At 42.8% G+C, this 13,447-nt stretch overlaps 1 protein-coding gene across 4 annotated transcripts in view; it reads left to right on the top strand.

Annotated features, from left to right (window-relative positions):
- Nucleotides 1-13,447, top strand: part of TMEM94 (transmembrane protein 94) — a 182,576-nt gene that overhangs the window by 14,484 nt on the left and 154,645 nt on the right. The window lies entirely within an intron of this gene.

Here is a 13,447-nt window from a genome sequence, read left to right as displayed (position 1 = left end):
GCCAGCTTAATTATTGTATAAGTGAGATTGCTTGTCTTCTACTTTTTATTTTTGCTGCTTTTTCTGTGAGAGTAACAGGGAGTTAGACCTTACAAACAATATGGGAGGGGCAGTGATTGGGGACCTCACTCAGTGCATGTCGTGCAAGATGTATGCACACCTGGAGCTACCGGCCCAGTGTGATTACATCTGCACGAGGTGTGTGCGAACAGTTGCCCTGGAAGCCCAGGTAACTGATCTAGAGCAAACCGTTACGCGACTGAGGGAGATTCACAATCTCGAGCGTAGTTTAGACAGAACGGTGGAGGAGTTGCGGGAGGGGTCACTGGTAGAAGAGGATGATGATCAGGTAGCCAGTTGGGTCACAGAAGGAAGAAAAAGAGGGGGAGGCTCGACATCTCCGAACTATCAAACCCGAACAAATTTGCCCGATTGGACGAGGAATCGGAGGATGATAGTGAAGAAATGACGGTGCCGGAGGAGACTGCTCCCTCTAGCATCCAGAGGAGCGGTCCCTCTGGCGCGGTTGGGATAAAAGATAGTGAGGTACCTAGTCAGATGGTGGTGGTAGGGGATTCTATCATCAGGAAGGCAGATAGGGCAATCTGCTACCGGGACCGTGATCGACGTACAGTCTGTTGTCTCCCGGGTGCTCGGGTACGGCACATCGCGGACCGGGTAGATAGATTGTTGGGAGGAGCTGGGAAAGACCCGGCGGTCTTGGTGCACGTTGGCACCAATGACAAAGTTAGCGGAAGGTGGGATGTCCTTAAGAAAGACTATAGGGACTTAGTAAAGAAACTGAAGGCAAGGACATCTAAGGTAATATTCTCGTAATTATTACCCGTGCCACGCGCTAGTCCAGGGAGGCAGAGGGAGATTAGGGAGGTAAATGTGTGGCTTAGGGATTGGTGCAGGAAAGAGGGGTTTGTGTTCCTGGAACACTGGGCGGACTTCTCAGTCAGGCGCCATCTCTTTTGTCGTGACGGATTGCACCTGACTGAGGAGGGGGCAGCGGTGCTGGGGGGGAAGGATGGTTAGAAGGTTGGAGGAGATTTTAAACTAGGAGCCTGGGGGGAGGGTTTAGCTAGAAACTACGGGTCATGCAGTGAGAATAGTGGGGATGGCGGTAGTAAACGAAATGGGGGAGAAGTTGGGGGGATGGTAAGAGCAGGCGGTAAGGTTACTAACATGGGTACTAAAAGAGATTTTACCAAAGCACTAACCAATGACGATTACAGGTCATCATTGCTACATAAGGTGAAAGATGTCCCTAACGCAAGGGAAAATACTTATCTTAGTTGTATGTATGTAAACGCCAGAAGCATTACTGGTAAAAAGGGTGAACTAGAAATACTTGCAGCAAGCAAACAGTATGATATTATAGGCATTACTGAAACTTGGTGGGATCAATCTCATGATTGGACAGTCAATCTAGAGGGCTATACACTGTTTAGGAGAGACAGACTAAATAAAAAGGGTGGAGGGGTGTGTCTTTACGTAAAGCCGTTTTTAAAACCTGATATACGGGAAGATATTCAGGAGGGGACTGTAGACACTGTCGAGACATTATGGGTAGAAATTGCATGCGGTGAAAAAGGAATAAAAAAGTTAGTATTGGGTGTATGCTATAGGCCGCCTGGTATCAACGCATCTGATGAGGAATTGTTACTAAAGCAAATTGAAAGAGCAGCAGGAGTAGGAGACATAGTAGTGATGGGAGATTTTAACTATCCAGAGATAAACTGGAAAAACGATTCATGTGATACTGCTAGGGGCAATATGTTTTTAAACACACTTAATGATAACTACTTAGTCCAACTAATTGAGGAACCAACTAGGTACAATGCAATCTTAGACCTGGTATTAACAAACAATGGGGATTTGGTATCAGGTATTATAGTAGGGGAACCCATAGGAAACAGCGACCACAATATGGTCACATTCAATATCAGTTTCCATAAACAGCCCTATACTGGCTCAACTAGGACTCTTAACTTTAGCAAAGCAAATTTTGAAAAGATGAGGGTATTTTTCAAGGATATTGAATGGGAAGGTTTGTTTTTAGGAAAAAATACTACGGAGAAATGGGAGGTACTAAAATTCCTGCTAGCTAAAAATACACTCAAATTTATTCCTGTGAGCAACAAAAAAAAGGAATAAAAATCATAAACCGATGTGGCTTAACAAAAAGATTAAGGAACTTATGGGCAAAAAAAGGCGAGCATTTAAAAAATACAAATCTGACGGGGAAGCAGAGTCATTTCAGCACTATAAGGAATGTAACAAAATTAGCAAAAAGGAAATAAGAGTGGCTAAAGTAGAAACTGAAAAACTAGTAGCAAAGGAAAGCAAAGCGAATCCAAAAACATTATTTAAATACATTAATAGCAAGAGATTAAAGAAGGAGAGTATAGGCCCTTTAAAAGACAAGTTGGGAGTCTTAAGCAAAAATGATAATGACGTAGCGGACACACTAAATTAGTTTTTTTCAACAGTATTCACTAGAGGGGACCCAATTCAGGGACTGACACACAATCTCAATAATGAGAATATCCCACTGATAGATACTTATTTAAGCGAGGAAGTAGTCTGTGACCGATTAAAACATTTAAAGATTAATAAATCACCAGGGCCCGATGGTATTCACCCAAGGGTTCTAATGGAGCTTCACTCTGAACTGGCAAAACCGCTATCTTTGATCTTTAAGGATTCAGTTATATCAGGTATGGTTCCCAAAGACTGGCGTATAGCGGAAGTAGTGCCTTTATTCAAAAAGGGAAGTAAAGCTGAACCAAGTAATTATAGACCAGTTAGTCTTACATCTATAGTGGGGAAAGTATTGGAAGGTATTCTAAGAGATAGTATTCAGAAGTTCCTTGAAGTCAGTAAGGTCATTAAAAGGAATCAACATGGGTTTATGAAGGACAGATCCTGTCAAACCAACTTACTTGGCTTTTATGAAACAGTAAGCGCAAACCTAGATCAGGGTAAAGACGTGGATGTAATCATTTTAGACTTTGCCAATTTTTTCTATACTGTACCACACATGAGACTTATCTACAAGCTACAAGAATCAGGGCTAGGAAGCACAATATGCACTTGGGTCAAAAACTGGTTAGATAATAGGGAGCAGCGCGTTGTGGTTAATGGATCTTTTTCAACTTGGACTGAAGTGCTAAGTGGTGTGCCGCAAGGCTCAGTATTAGGACCGCTATTGTTCAATATTTTCATTAACGACCTAACAGAAGGTCTAGAGAGCATGGTGTCAATTTTTGCAGATGATACCAAATTGTGTAAGGCTATAAATACAGAGGAGAATGCCGAGTCTCTTCAGAACGACTTAGTTAAATTAGAAGCATGGGCAGCCAAATGGAGAATGCGCTTCAACACAGACAAGTGTAAGGTAATGCACTGTGGTAACAAGAACAAAAATTACACCTACCTACTAAATGGGGTAAAATTAGGGGATTCTGTACTGGAAAAGGACTTAGGTGTCCTCATAGATAGCAAACTAAGCAGTAGTACCCAAAGTAGGACTGCAGCAAAGAAGGCTAATAAGATATTAGCATGCATAAAACGGTGTATTGATGCTAGGGACGAGAGTATTATACTCCCGTTATATAAATCACTAGTGAGGCCACACCTTGAATACTGTGTACAATTCTGGGCACCGTACTACAAAAAGGATATCCTGGAGCTAGAAAAGGTTCAGATTAGGGCGACCAAACTAATTAAGGGCATGGAGACGATGGAATACAAGGAAAGGCTTGAAAGACTAGGCATGTTTACATTGGAAAAGCGGAGACTAAGAGGGGATATGATCAACATCTACAAATATATAAGGGGACAATACACAGAGCTTGCGCGGGACCTGTTTTTGGTTAGATCAACACAGAGGACTCGTGGACACTCGCTCAGGTTAGAGGAGAGGAGATTCCGCACAATACGGCGTAAAGGCTTTTTCACGGTAAGGACAATACGTGTTTGGAATTCCCTGCCTGAGGGAGTTGTAATGGCGGAATCTGTCAACACCTTTAAGAATGGGTTAGATAAATTCCTAATGGATAAGGATATCCAGGGGTATGGTGCATAGTCATGCATTATAGTTACTATAAATAGGGATAAAATGCAACGGCTGACCGCAGCATCAGTCAGAAATTTTAGTCAAATCATCATGCTTAGAAGACCACAAATAGGTTGAACTCGATGGACAATTGTCTTTTTTTAACCTCAGATACTATGTTACTATGTTACAGGTGACTTAGGGGTCTATCTACTTATGTACTAAACTGTAGATAGAAATAAAGGGACAGGTTACTGAGTGATAAAGTGGAGAGAGATAAAGTACCAACCAACCAGCTCCTAACTGTAGTTTTTCAAACACTGCCTGTAACATGGTAGTTAGGAGCTAATTGTCTGGTACTTTATCTTTCTCTAAGGCTTAGTACATAGACCTCATAATCAGTACCTCAGTCAATTTGATTTAACTATCTGGATTCAAGCATAGATATCCTTAAAACCTGGACTGTAATGGTGGAGTTTGGGAACCTCTGCCCTAGCAAAGATATACAAGTATGAGATCTGTTATTGGAAACTCGTGATCAAAAAGTTCTGAAAAAGAACAAAAGTAACTTTTGCTGATGTTATTTTGTTATATGCACAAGCAGGAGCCATAAATGCTACCTCTGGCAGATTGTGTTAAGCACTGACCATGAGTGAGAAGCTGTTACCTGTAGTTTCCTCACTGAAAATGTTTTTTTTTTTTTTTTTTCTCATTAACTTGTTTCAAAACATAAAAAGGAGAACAAATAATTTCTCATCAGTGCCTAGATAAGGTGTTGTACAGACATACCAAAGAGATCTCTGTTATCAGCTTAAATGCCTTTCGACTGAATACGTTTTGTGTAATGAATAACACTACTATACCATTTAGCTTCCTAAACTGTACCACATTGCATGTGGCTACCACAAGGTACACAGGGGGTCATTCAGATCTGATCGCTGCTGTACGTTTTCGCACAGCGTATGCACCGCAATGCACAGGCGCGATGGACGACTGCAAAGGGGCTCACCGGTCAGCAATGGGTTTGTGTGAAGGATCCATTTGCACGGGCGTTCGCAAGGAGATTGACAGGAAGAGGCCATTTGTGGGTGGCAACTGACCGTTTTCAGGGAGTGTTTGGAAAAACACAGGCATGTCCAAGCGTTTGAAGGGCGGGTGTCTAACGTCAAATCCGGTCCTGAACAGGCTGATGTGATCGCAGCGGCTGAGTAAGTCCTGGGCTGCGCAGAGACTGCACAAAATCAGTTTGTGCAGCGCTGCTACACATGCGTTCGCACACTTGCACAGCTAAAATACACTCCCCCTGTAGGCAGCGACTATCTGATCACAGGGCTGCAAAAATCGCTGCCCAGCGATCAGATCTGAATTACCCCCACTGTACATTGCAATTTAGATTTCAGTTTGAACACACACCACCCAAATCTAACTCTCTCTGCACATGTTATATCTGCCCCCCCCCCCCCCCCCTGCACCGCACATAGTTTTGCCCAAGTGCTAACAAATTTGCTGCTACGATCAGGTCTGAATTACCCCCTAGACTAGATAGATGCAGTGTCTTTTCTTCATCTCTGACTTTTTCCTGTCTGTAGTAATTGGTATGTCAGATAGTTTTTGCTATTTTCTGTAGTAGAGCAATAGAATTAGGGGTAAAATACAAACACATAATCATACCACTGATATGCAGCTCTATAATATATTAGAAGTCCTCTAAGTATTCAAATACAATAGTAGATTAAAGACTGTGACAAATTTAGGGGCCAGGGCCGATGTATTCAGACCGCCAAACCAGACCCAACTTTACCCACCTCAACCTCCAGGACCACATTTTACTGCCCATCGCCTTGTAAACCCCCCCACTGCTGCCAGTTGCAAAATAATGAAGAAAGAAAAATAAGAAAATAATGACGTGGCCAGTGATTTCCACAGCCCTAGGCATGTGCTTAGTGGGAAATCACCACTGAAGACACAATTTTCCATCTGAGCTCAGTGGGTGCTCCAACACTTCTTCTCTTCAGTTGGTTGCTGTTCATCTAGTATTACCTCAATTTTAAAGTGTCATCCAGATAAATACATATCATCATGTAATTTTTTACAGCAAATTTTCAACACCCTTGTGTTGTCCTAGGAAAGAAGTATTTAATGACCAAAATCCAAGTCTCAATAGCACAGTACATTGGGGAGAAGAAGATGGTGACACACTTTCAGGGATTCCTAAAAGGCCCAATTTTGGTAATGCTCTTACTCTTAAATTAAAGAAGGTCTTTAAATCAATGGTCACAGCAATTCCTTCACACAGATTGGGTATTCTCTCACTAGGATACCCACAGGTAAACGCACCGAGAATGTAAGGAAAAAGATGATCAGAAATTCAGAATTAAACTGCCTTGAACGTGAGAAGGTGGTTACAGGAATGATATCCTTATAATACTGTCCAGAGCTCATTGAAAAGAAGTCCAGTGGGAACCCATATTTAGCACTGCCCCTGGTTCTGACTGTCGCTTTCTAAATTGCAAGTGCCTACCTTTTATTTGATGTAAACAACACCTCATATGATGCTGCAAGAAGCTGACAAATCTGATCATACTAGGACCACCAGTCTGCTATCTCCTGGATCTGATCTGGTTTTCAAAATGTAAAGGGTACACCTGGATAAGAGCCAGTTCCCTGCGCATGCATTGCATAAATGAAGAAGCGCCGGGTTAGCTGAAAAGATAACCTGTACAGCTCAGGCTTTTCCATATCCCCAGTATACTGTTACTTGGACAAGATGGAACATGAGCCTGGCACCAAACACCTGAAAGGCATTCGCTTGAGGTAAGCCCTAAATTAGGATGGTGGGTGTTTTTTCTTCTTCATATCAACCACTACTATTCCAGAGATATAGTTTACGGAAAGTATATTCTTCGGTATTCCCTTACCCCTCCATTAGAACCTGTTTATCGCTTCAGAGTCCAGCATTTCACCCGAATGTGCAGCAACTACGTTTAATGGCAAGAAAGTTGAACATGAATTCATAACAAAGGAGTACCAGAGTCTGTAATCAACAAACTCTTGCAATTAAGAAAAACAGTATGTTAGAGCGTTTGGATGAGATTTATTATGTGATGTGACTCTGAAATGCAACTAAAGAAACCATTCCACACGCCATTAAGTTTCTACGGATGTATTCCATAATAGTCTTGCTTTTTCTACATTCATAGTAGAAGTATCAGAACAAAATGTTTCCTTGGAAACCAAACTCTGCTCAGAAGAATTGATTATTTGAGTACCAAGCAATGAAGAAATTGTAACCGTCTATGTGGTCATTATGTGTCTCCCTCAGTCTAGTGCTTAATGCTATGACCCCGTAAAGGTCATGCCTGCCCAAGCAAGCTGTAATTATGCAGTCACACAGGAAAGATGGGCATAATGTTTAAAGTCCATTTTATTCAAACGGTGGCAACTCTTTGGGCAAAGAAGGCTCGGGCATTGACAGCGCTTTGCACGCAGGAAGGAATGATGTCTATCCATATCTTTTCTAGCCATTATTATTTGAATATATTATCCTCTACTGACTCTCAGTTTGAGAGAAATGTTCTCCAGTCACTTAAATAAATATTTGATTATGCAGCATATGTGGCTTGTTCTTTTTCTATGTGACTCTTCCTATTTTATGGTAACCGGTCTATAGATCTACACTAAAAAAGGTCTACAGTCAATAGATCGACCACTAATGACCGACAGGGTCAAAAGGTCAACATGACAATGGTCGACACATATGGTCGATACAAGTTTTAGAAACATTTGTTAATGTTTTTTCATACTTTACCTTCCACGTGGACTACGATTGGGAATAGTAATCTGTGCCAAGCGCAGTAGTAATGGAGCGAGGCACCTTGCCCAAAGCATGGCGAGCAAAGTGGTACACTAATGGGGCATGTTTGCGGCAGAAAAGGGACAAAACACCCCCCAAAAAATAAAAAAATTGTCTACCTTTTTTGTCGGCCATTTCCATGTTGACCTATTGACCCTGTCGACCTATTGACTGTAGACCATTTTAGTGTAGACCTAATAATACCCACCCCTATTTTATTATGAGGGCGAGTCCCACTTCAAGAGCTGCCAGGAAGGGAAAACAGTGAATTAGAATTATCAATAAAGCCTTCTCTTTGAAAACAGTCCATGGCAGCCTAGCATTCCACCATTATTTTTTAAATGTTATATATTTTTTCCAGCACTCTAGGAAATTCACAGCAGAAGAGGAGGAACCACATTATATACTGGAAGGGGTGGTTTTTTTTTTTTTTTTTCTTGTTTTTTTTTTAAACTAATTGTACCTAACTTAGAAGGAACGCTTCCCAATGTGATGGCTGCAATGGAGTAGTTAGTAGAAAAAGTTATGAGTGGTAATTTTAGATCAGTGTTGTGACAAAACAGCAGCAATGGTCTCACTAATTCTACTGTATTTATAATTCATCTCATTTAATTATTTTTTTCCTCCTTTTTAATGTCCACCTTTCCACCTCCTTTCATACAGGTGTGGTATAGTATGCCGACGGTTGGGCTCCCGGCGACCAGCATACCGGCGCCAGGAGCCGGACCGCCGGCTTACCGACAGTGTGGCGAGTGCAAATGAGCCCCTTGCGCGCTCGCTGCGCTCGCCACGCTGCGCTCGCCACGCTGCGGGCACGGTGGCGCGCTAAGTGCGCCACGCTATTTTATTCTCCCTCCAGGGGGGTCGTGGACCCCCACGAGGGAGAATAAGTGTCGGTATGCCGGCTGTCGGGATTCCGGCGCCGGTATACTGTGCGCCGGGATCCCGACAGCCGGCATACTGAAGACCACCCTTTCAAGGTGTGGTATGGTATGCCAGCGGTCGGGCTCCCGGCGACCAGCATACCGGCGCCAGGAGCCCGACCGCCGGCTTACCGACAGTGTGGCGAGCGCAAATGAGCCCATTGCGGGCTTGCTGCGCTCGCCACGCTATTTTAGTCTCCCTCCAGGGGGGTCGTGGACTGGCATACTGAAGACCACCCTTTCATACATGGTCTTTCTTTATTTTCACCTCTCACTCATTTCTCTTGTGTTAACCCATTTTACCTGAAACATAAAAAAATAAAAACTGAAAATGTAATTGCAAGAACAAATATGTACTTATGGGTTACAAAACGTGTGCAATAAAACCATGTCATAAACACTTGATGCTGTGAGAAAATGGACACTGCACCTTACTATTCCACTAACACGCTGTACTCTCAGGGAGTTGCCAGCTGAAGCTACATTTTATTTAATATGATTAACACAGTATAGGGATATAATCTGTTGAGAACCCACTGTTGGCATCTCCGGTTAAGTGCTGGCACCTTTGCTCAGTCAGCAGACACACACACTCTACAACGCTGCACTCAGTTCAGGATTCAGCTGTATGGTTCATAACAGCCAATCTGTCCATCTGGGAGCTTATACAAGCACTATGGGGGTCATTCAGATCTGATCACTAGGCAGCGATTTTTGCAGTCCTGCGATCAGATAGTCGCCGCCTACAGGGGGAGTGTATCTTCGCTGTGCAGGTGTGCGATCGCATGTGTAGCAGAGCTGCACAAACTAAATTTGTGCAGTCTCTGCGCAGCCCAGGACTTAATTATCCTGTGCGATTGAATCCTGCTGATCGGGGCCAAAGCTGACGTCGGACACCCTTCCTGAAAACGCTTGAGCCCGCCTGCGTTTTTCCGGACACTTTCTGAAAACGGTCAGTTGCCGCACACAAATGGCATCTTCCGGTCAGTCTTCTTGCAAATGCCTGTGCGAATAGATCCTTTGCACCATCCCATCACAGGGCGCCGATGCCCGTTGTAGCCGTGCGGCGCGCTGGCGCAGTGCATGCACAGTTCGGATCTGATCAGCCTTAGTACATACCCTCTCAGCCTGTAACATGGCAGTTGGTAGCTGGTTGGCTGGTACATGATCTTCCCACTTTTTTCACTCTCCAAGGCTTAGTGCATCTGCCCCTAAATGTTTAATTGCGAAAATACATTTTATGTAAATCATAAAATATGAATGTATATCATTAAATCTATTATACAACCACCAGGGCCATAGCCAGAACATTATGGACATTATAGTAACATTTTGAAGGGCCCCAGTCCCAATGGTTCTAGGAGACATTTCTCTCTCTGCAGTATTTTAAACCAACCATAACCCTAAGAAATCAGACTAGATGGACCAAGTGGTTCTTATCAGCTGTCAAATTCTATGTTTCTATTTAAATATTATATGAGAAAAAATATATATACTTGTAAATAATATCATTTACACTATTAAATATTATTGGAGAAAAAAAATATACACTTAAATATTGTTTACACTATAATTCATATGATTTAATTTTTTATATATTGCGTATTGCTGGACTAAATATTTTAATTTAATGTGTGTCTTGATTGTTGCTTTCTTCCACCATGTTAAATGCATGGTGGCAATATGAGCGCAGTGACTTTTTTGGTGTTTATGTATATGTTTTCTTGCAATAACTGAAAGTCTTAGTGTGCTTGTACCGACCGGAAAATAAAGCCACAATAAATTGCCTGTTTTTGGGTGCCACAAACCTGTTAACATAAAAATCTAGGAATTTATCCCGTATTCTGTGTGTTAACACCTAAAAACAGTTAATTTATCTGGCAAGAAAAAGATGCTCTAATTGAATTGCCCAGGACGTTAAAACCCAAGGCTGTCACCCTTTTTGACACCCGTTAAATTAATGGGCATAATTACCCCCCTTAGTCAGCTGCAGCTGTTTCATATCTATATAGTGACTTTTTATATGTTCAGTCAATTTGCGTCTGAAAACGAAAGGTTTATATACATTTAACACAAGATCCAGACTTGAAATCTGCTGCTTCTCTTATTTAGCCCTCCTTATATCTGAAACTGAGGATAGTGAAGTTCATGAGTGACGAAATGTGTTGGGTACGACTGAGGAATGGCACAGACGCAGTGGCAGAATAACCAGAACAAGTCTTGGAACTGTGGAGTGATTGTAGGAAACATAAGTTGTTGCAAGATGCTGTGATGCCGCTGGCTATAAAACTGATGAAACATTGCTATATGCGCCCTATTTTTGTATAGGTTTCTGTCTCCTTAGTCCTTTATTAAAGTTGTCTTTCCAAATGTAATAGCCACCGGGTTGCCGATAGTGCCTATTTCAGTACTTTGCCACGAGGAAAAATGCTGCAATTTCCTTAATGGCAAATCCAACTTGGTTTTGCCTTTAATAAAATTGTTGTTTTAAATCTTGTGGCTAAATCGCAGATACATCTGCGCTTTTGGCAACATGGAGGCTATTAGATTTGGCCTATTGCCAGAAACGTATTTCACTACCGTGTGTCCCCTTGTAGAAATCCACAAAGAAGTAAGGCTACACACCAGTGAATTGTAAAATAAAAACAAGCTGATATAGAGCTATTTTATCAATGGAGGGCAGACAAACGGCATAGGATCTTGAAAGCAGCAGAAATTCTGAGATTCAAAACACCTTCAAGTGCAGCAAGATGTGTTATTATAGTTAATTTGTAAGGCACAGCAAGTGTCTTTGGGCGTGATTCAGGGGTGGACGCAATGCAGATGTCTGCGTTTTCCACTTTTCTTTTCTTTGATTTTTGCACTGCACACATTTGATTGCCAACAGCGGTCGCACTGAGGATTTGGATGCTGAGCGACAGTCAGTGAGCATTTGCGGAAAGTAACAGGGTGGTGAGTCAAACGCAGGTGTGCCGCGACTATTTCAGGGGCGTGTCCTCAGACTGCATCTCTGTACGCACTTACAGTGGCTTTAGCAGCTTGCTTACTTCTGACGGACATTCTGTGCGAACTTAGGGTAGCTCAGATGATTGATGGAGCAACCGATGTGTGTCCAATAGTGCATCTTTGTATGAAAGCTGCAGGTTAGAGACTCCGCCAGTGGGCGTCTTTGTACCAATCCCTGCAGATGTGTCATTAGCGTATTTTTCCAGAACTGTATACGGAATTGCAGTCGCGACAGAATTTGTGTGCACCCATTCCAGGGTCTAATTTGGGGTTGATTGCAAAAACAAAATCTTTCTCTAATGGGCAAAACCATGTGCACTGCAGGTGGGGCAGATGTAACATGTGCAGAGAGAGTTAGATTTGGGTGGGGTGTGTTCAAACTAAAATCTAAATTGTAGTGTAACAATAAAGCAGACAGTATTTCCCCTGCACAGAAACAAAATAACCCACCTAAATCTAACTCTGCACATGTTACATCTGTTTTGTTTCTTCCCCACCTGCAGTGCACATGGTTTTGCCCATTAGAGAAAGATTTTGCAATTGCGATCAACCCTGAATTAGGCCCAGGCCCTTTGTAATTAATATCTGAAAATCAATGTTGTTATTAAAGCCACTCTTATAACAGTCCATTGTGTTTGTTCATTTTGCTGTTTTTGACCAAATTAACCAGACATCTGTCCAAGTCTGGCCCACAAAATGTCCAGTGATCTCAATCAAAATTTTACTGCAGTTAATTTAATTATGATCCTATGGGGCTGATTCTGTGCCTGTCCTTGCATCTGTTGCTGCAGTAGCATCTGTGACTTCATGCTAATGAAGCTACATCCTTGGGATATATCCATGCGTCCAAATGTTCAAGGACTGAGACGCCACTTGTAGCATGTATTGCCATCTAGTGTGACTTTAGACCAGAGGTTCTCAAACTCGGTCCTCGGGAGCCCACACAGTGCATGTTTTGCAGGTAACCCAGCAGGTGCACAGGTGTATTAATTACTCACTGACACATTTTAAAAGGTCCACAGGTGGAGCTAATTATTTCACTTGCGATTCTGTGAGGAGACCTGCAAAACATGCACTGTGTGGGCCCACGAGGACCAAGTTTGAGAACCTCTGCTTTAGATGCACCATGGAAGCTTGCACCAGTCCTATGGCAGGTGCAGTTTCTGAGTAGGGCCGCTATGTGAGCGGCTGTGCATCTCTGCCCGCAACCTCTTTCACTCACACTCCTATAAACGCAACATCTCCTTGTAGCCGTTTATGCTTCTGCTACTGTGCGTCTAAATTTGTACTGTGACTCATACAGACAAAATCCTGAGCATGGGGCTGATGTAGACTAACACCCCTTTTCCACTAGCTCAAAAAACACGGGTAAATGCACGGGGGCGCGCATTTACCCGTGTTTTTGGCAAGTGGAAAAGGGTCAACCCGGATCAAGTGACCCGTGAATCCTACCCGGCTATTTACCTGGGTAGGACACGGGAATGATCCGGGTAGGGTGTAGTGTAAACGGGAGCCGTGTCGATGCGACACGGCTCCCGTTTACACTGTATGGATGGGCGGCGCTGTGAGATCATGTGATCTCCCTGCGCCGCCCCTGCC

This window comes from Pseudophryne corroboree, chromosome 3, assembly GCF_028390025.1.
Source record: "Pseudophryne corroboree isolate aPseCor3 chromosome 3, aPseCor3.hap2, whole genome shotgun sequence".
In the NCBI taxonomy this organism is placed as follows: Eukaryota; Metazoa; Chordata; class Amphibia; order Anura; family Myobatrachidae; genus Pseudophryne; species Pseudophryne corroboree.
The sequence above is the reverse complement of the archived record's forward strand: the minus strand, read 5'-3'. Positions and strand labels throughout refer to the sequence as shown.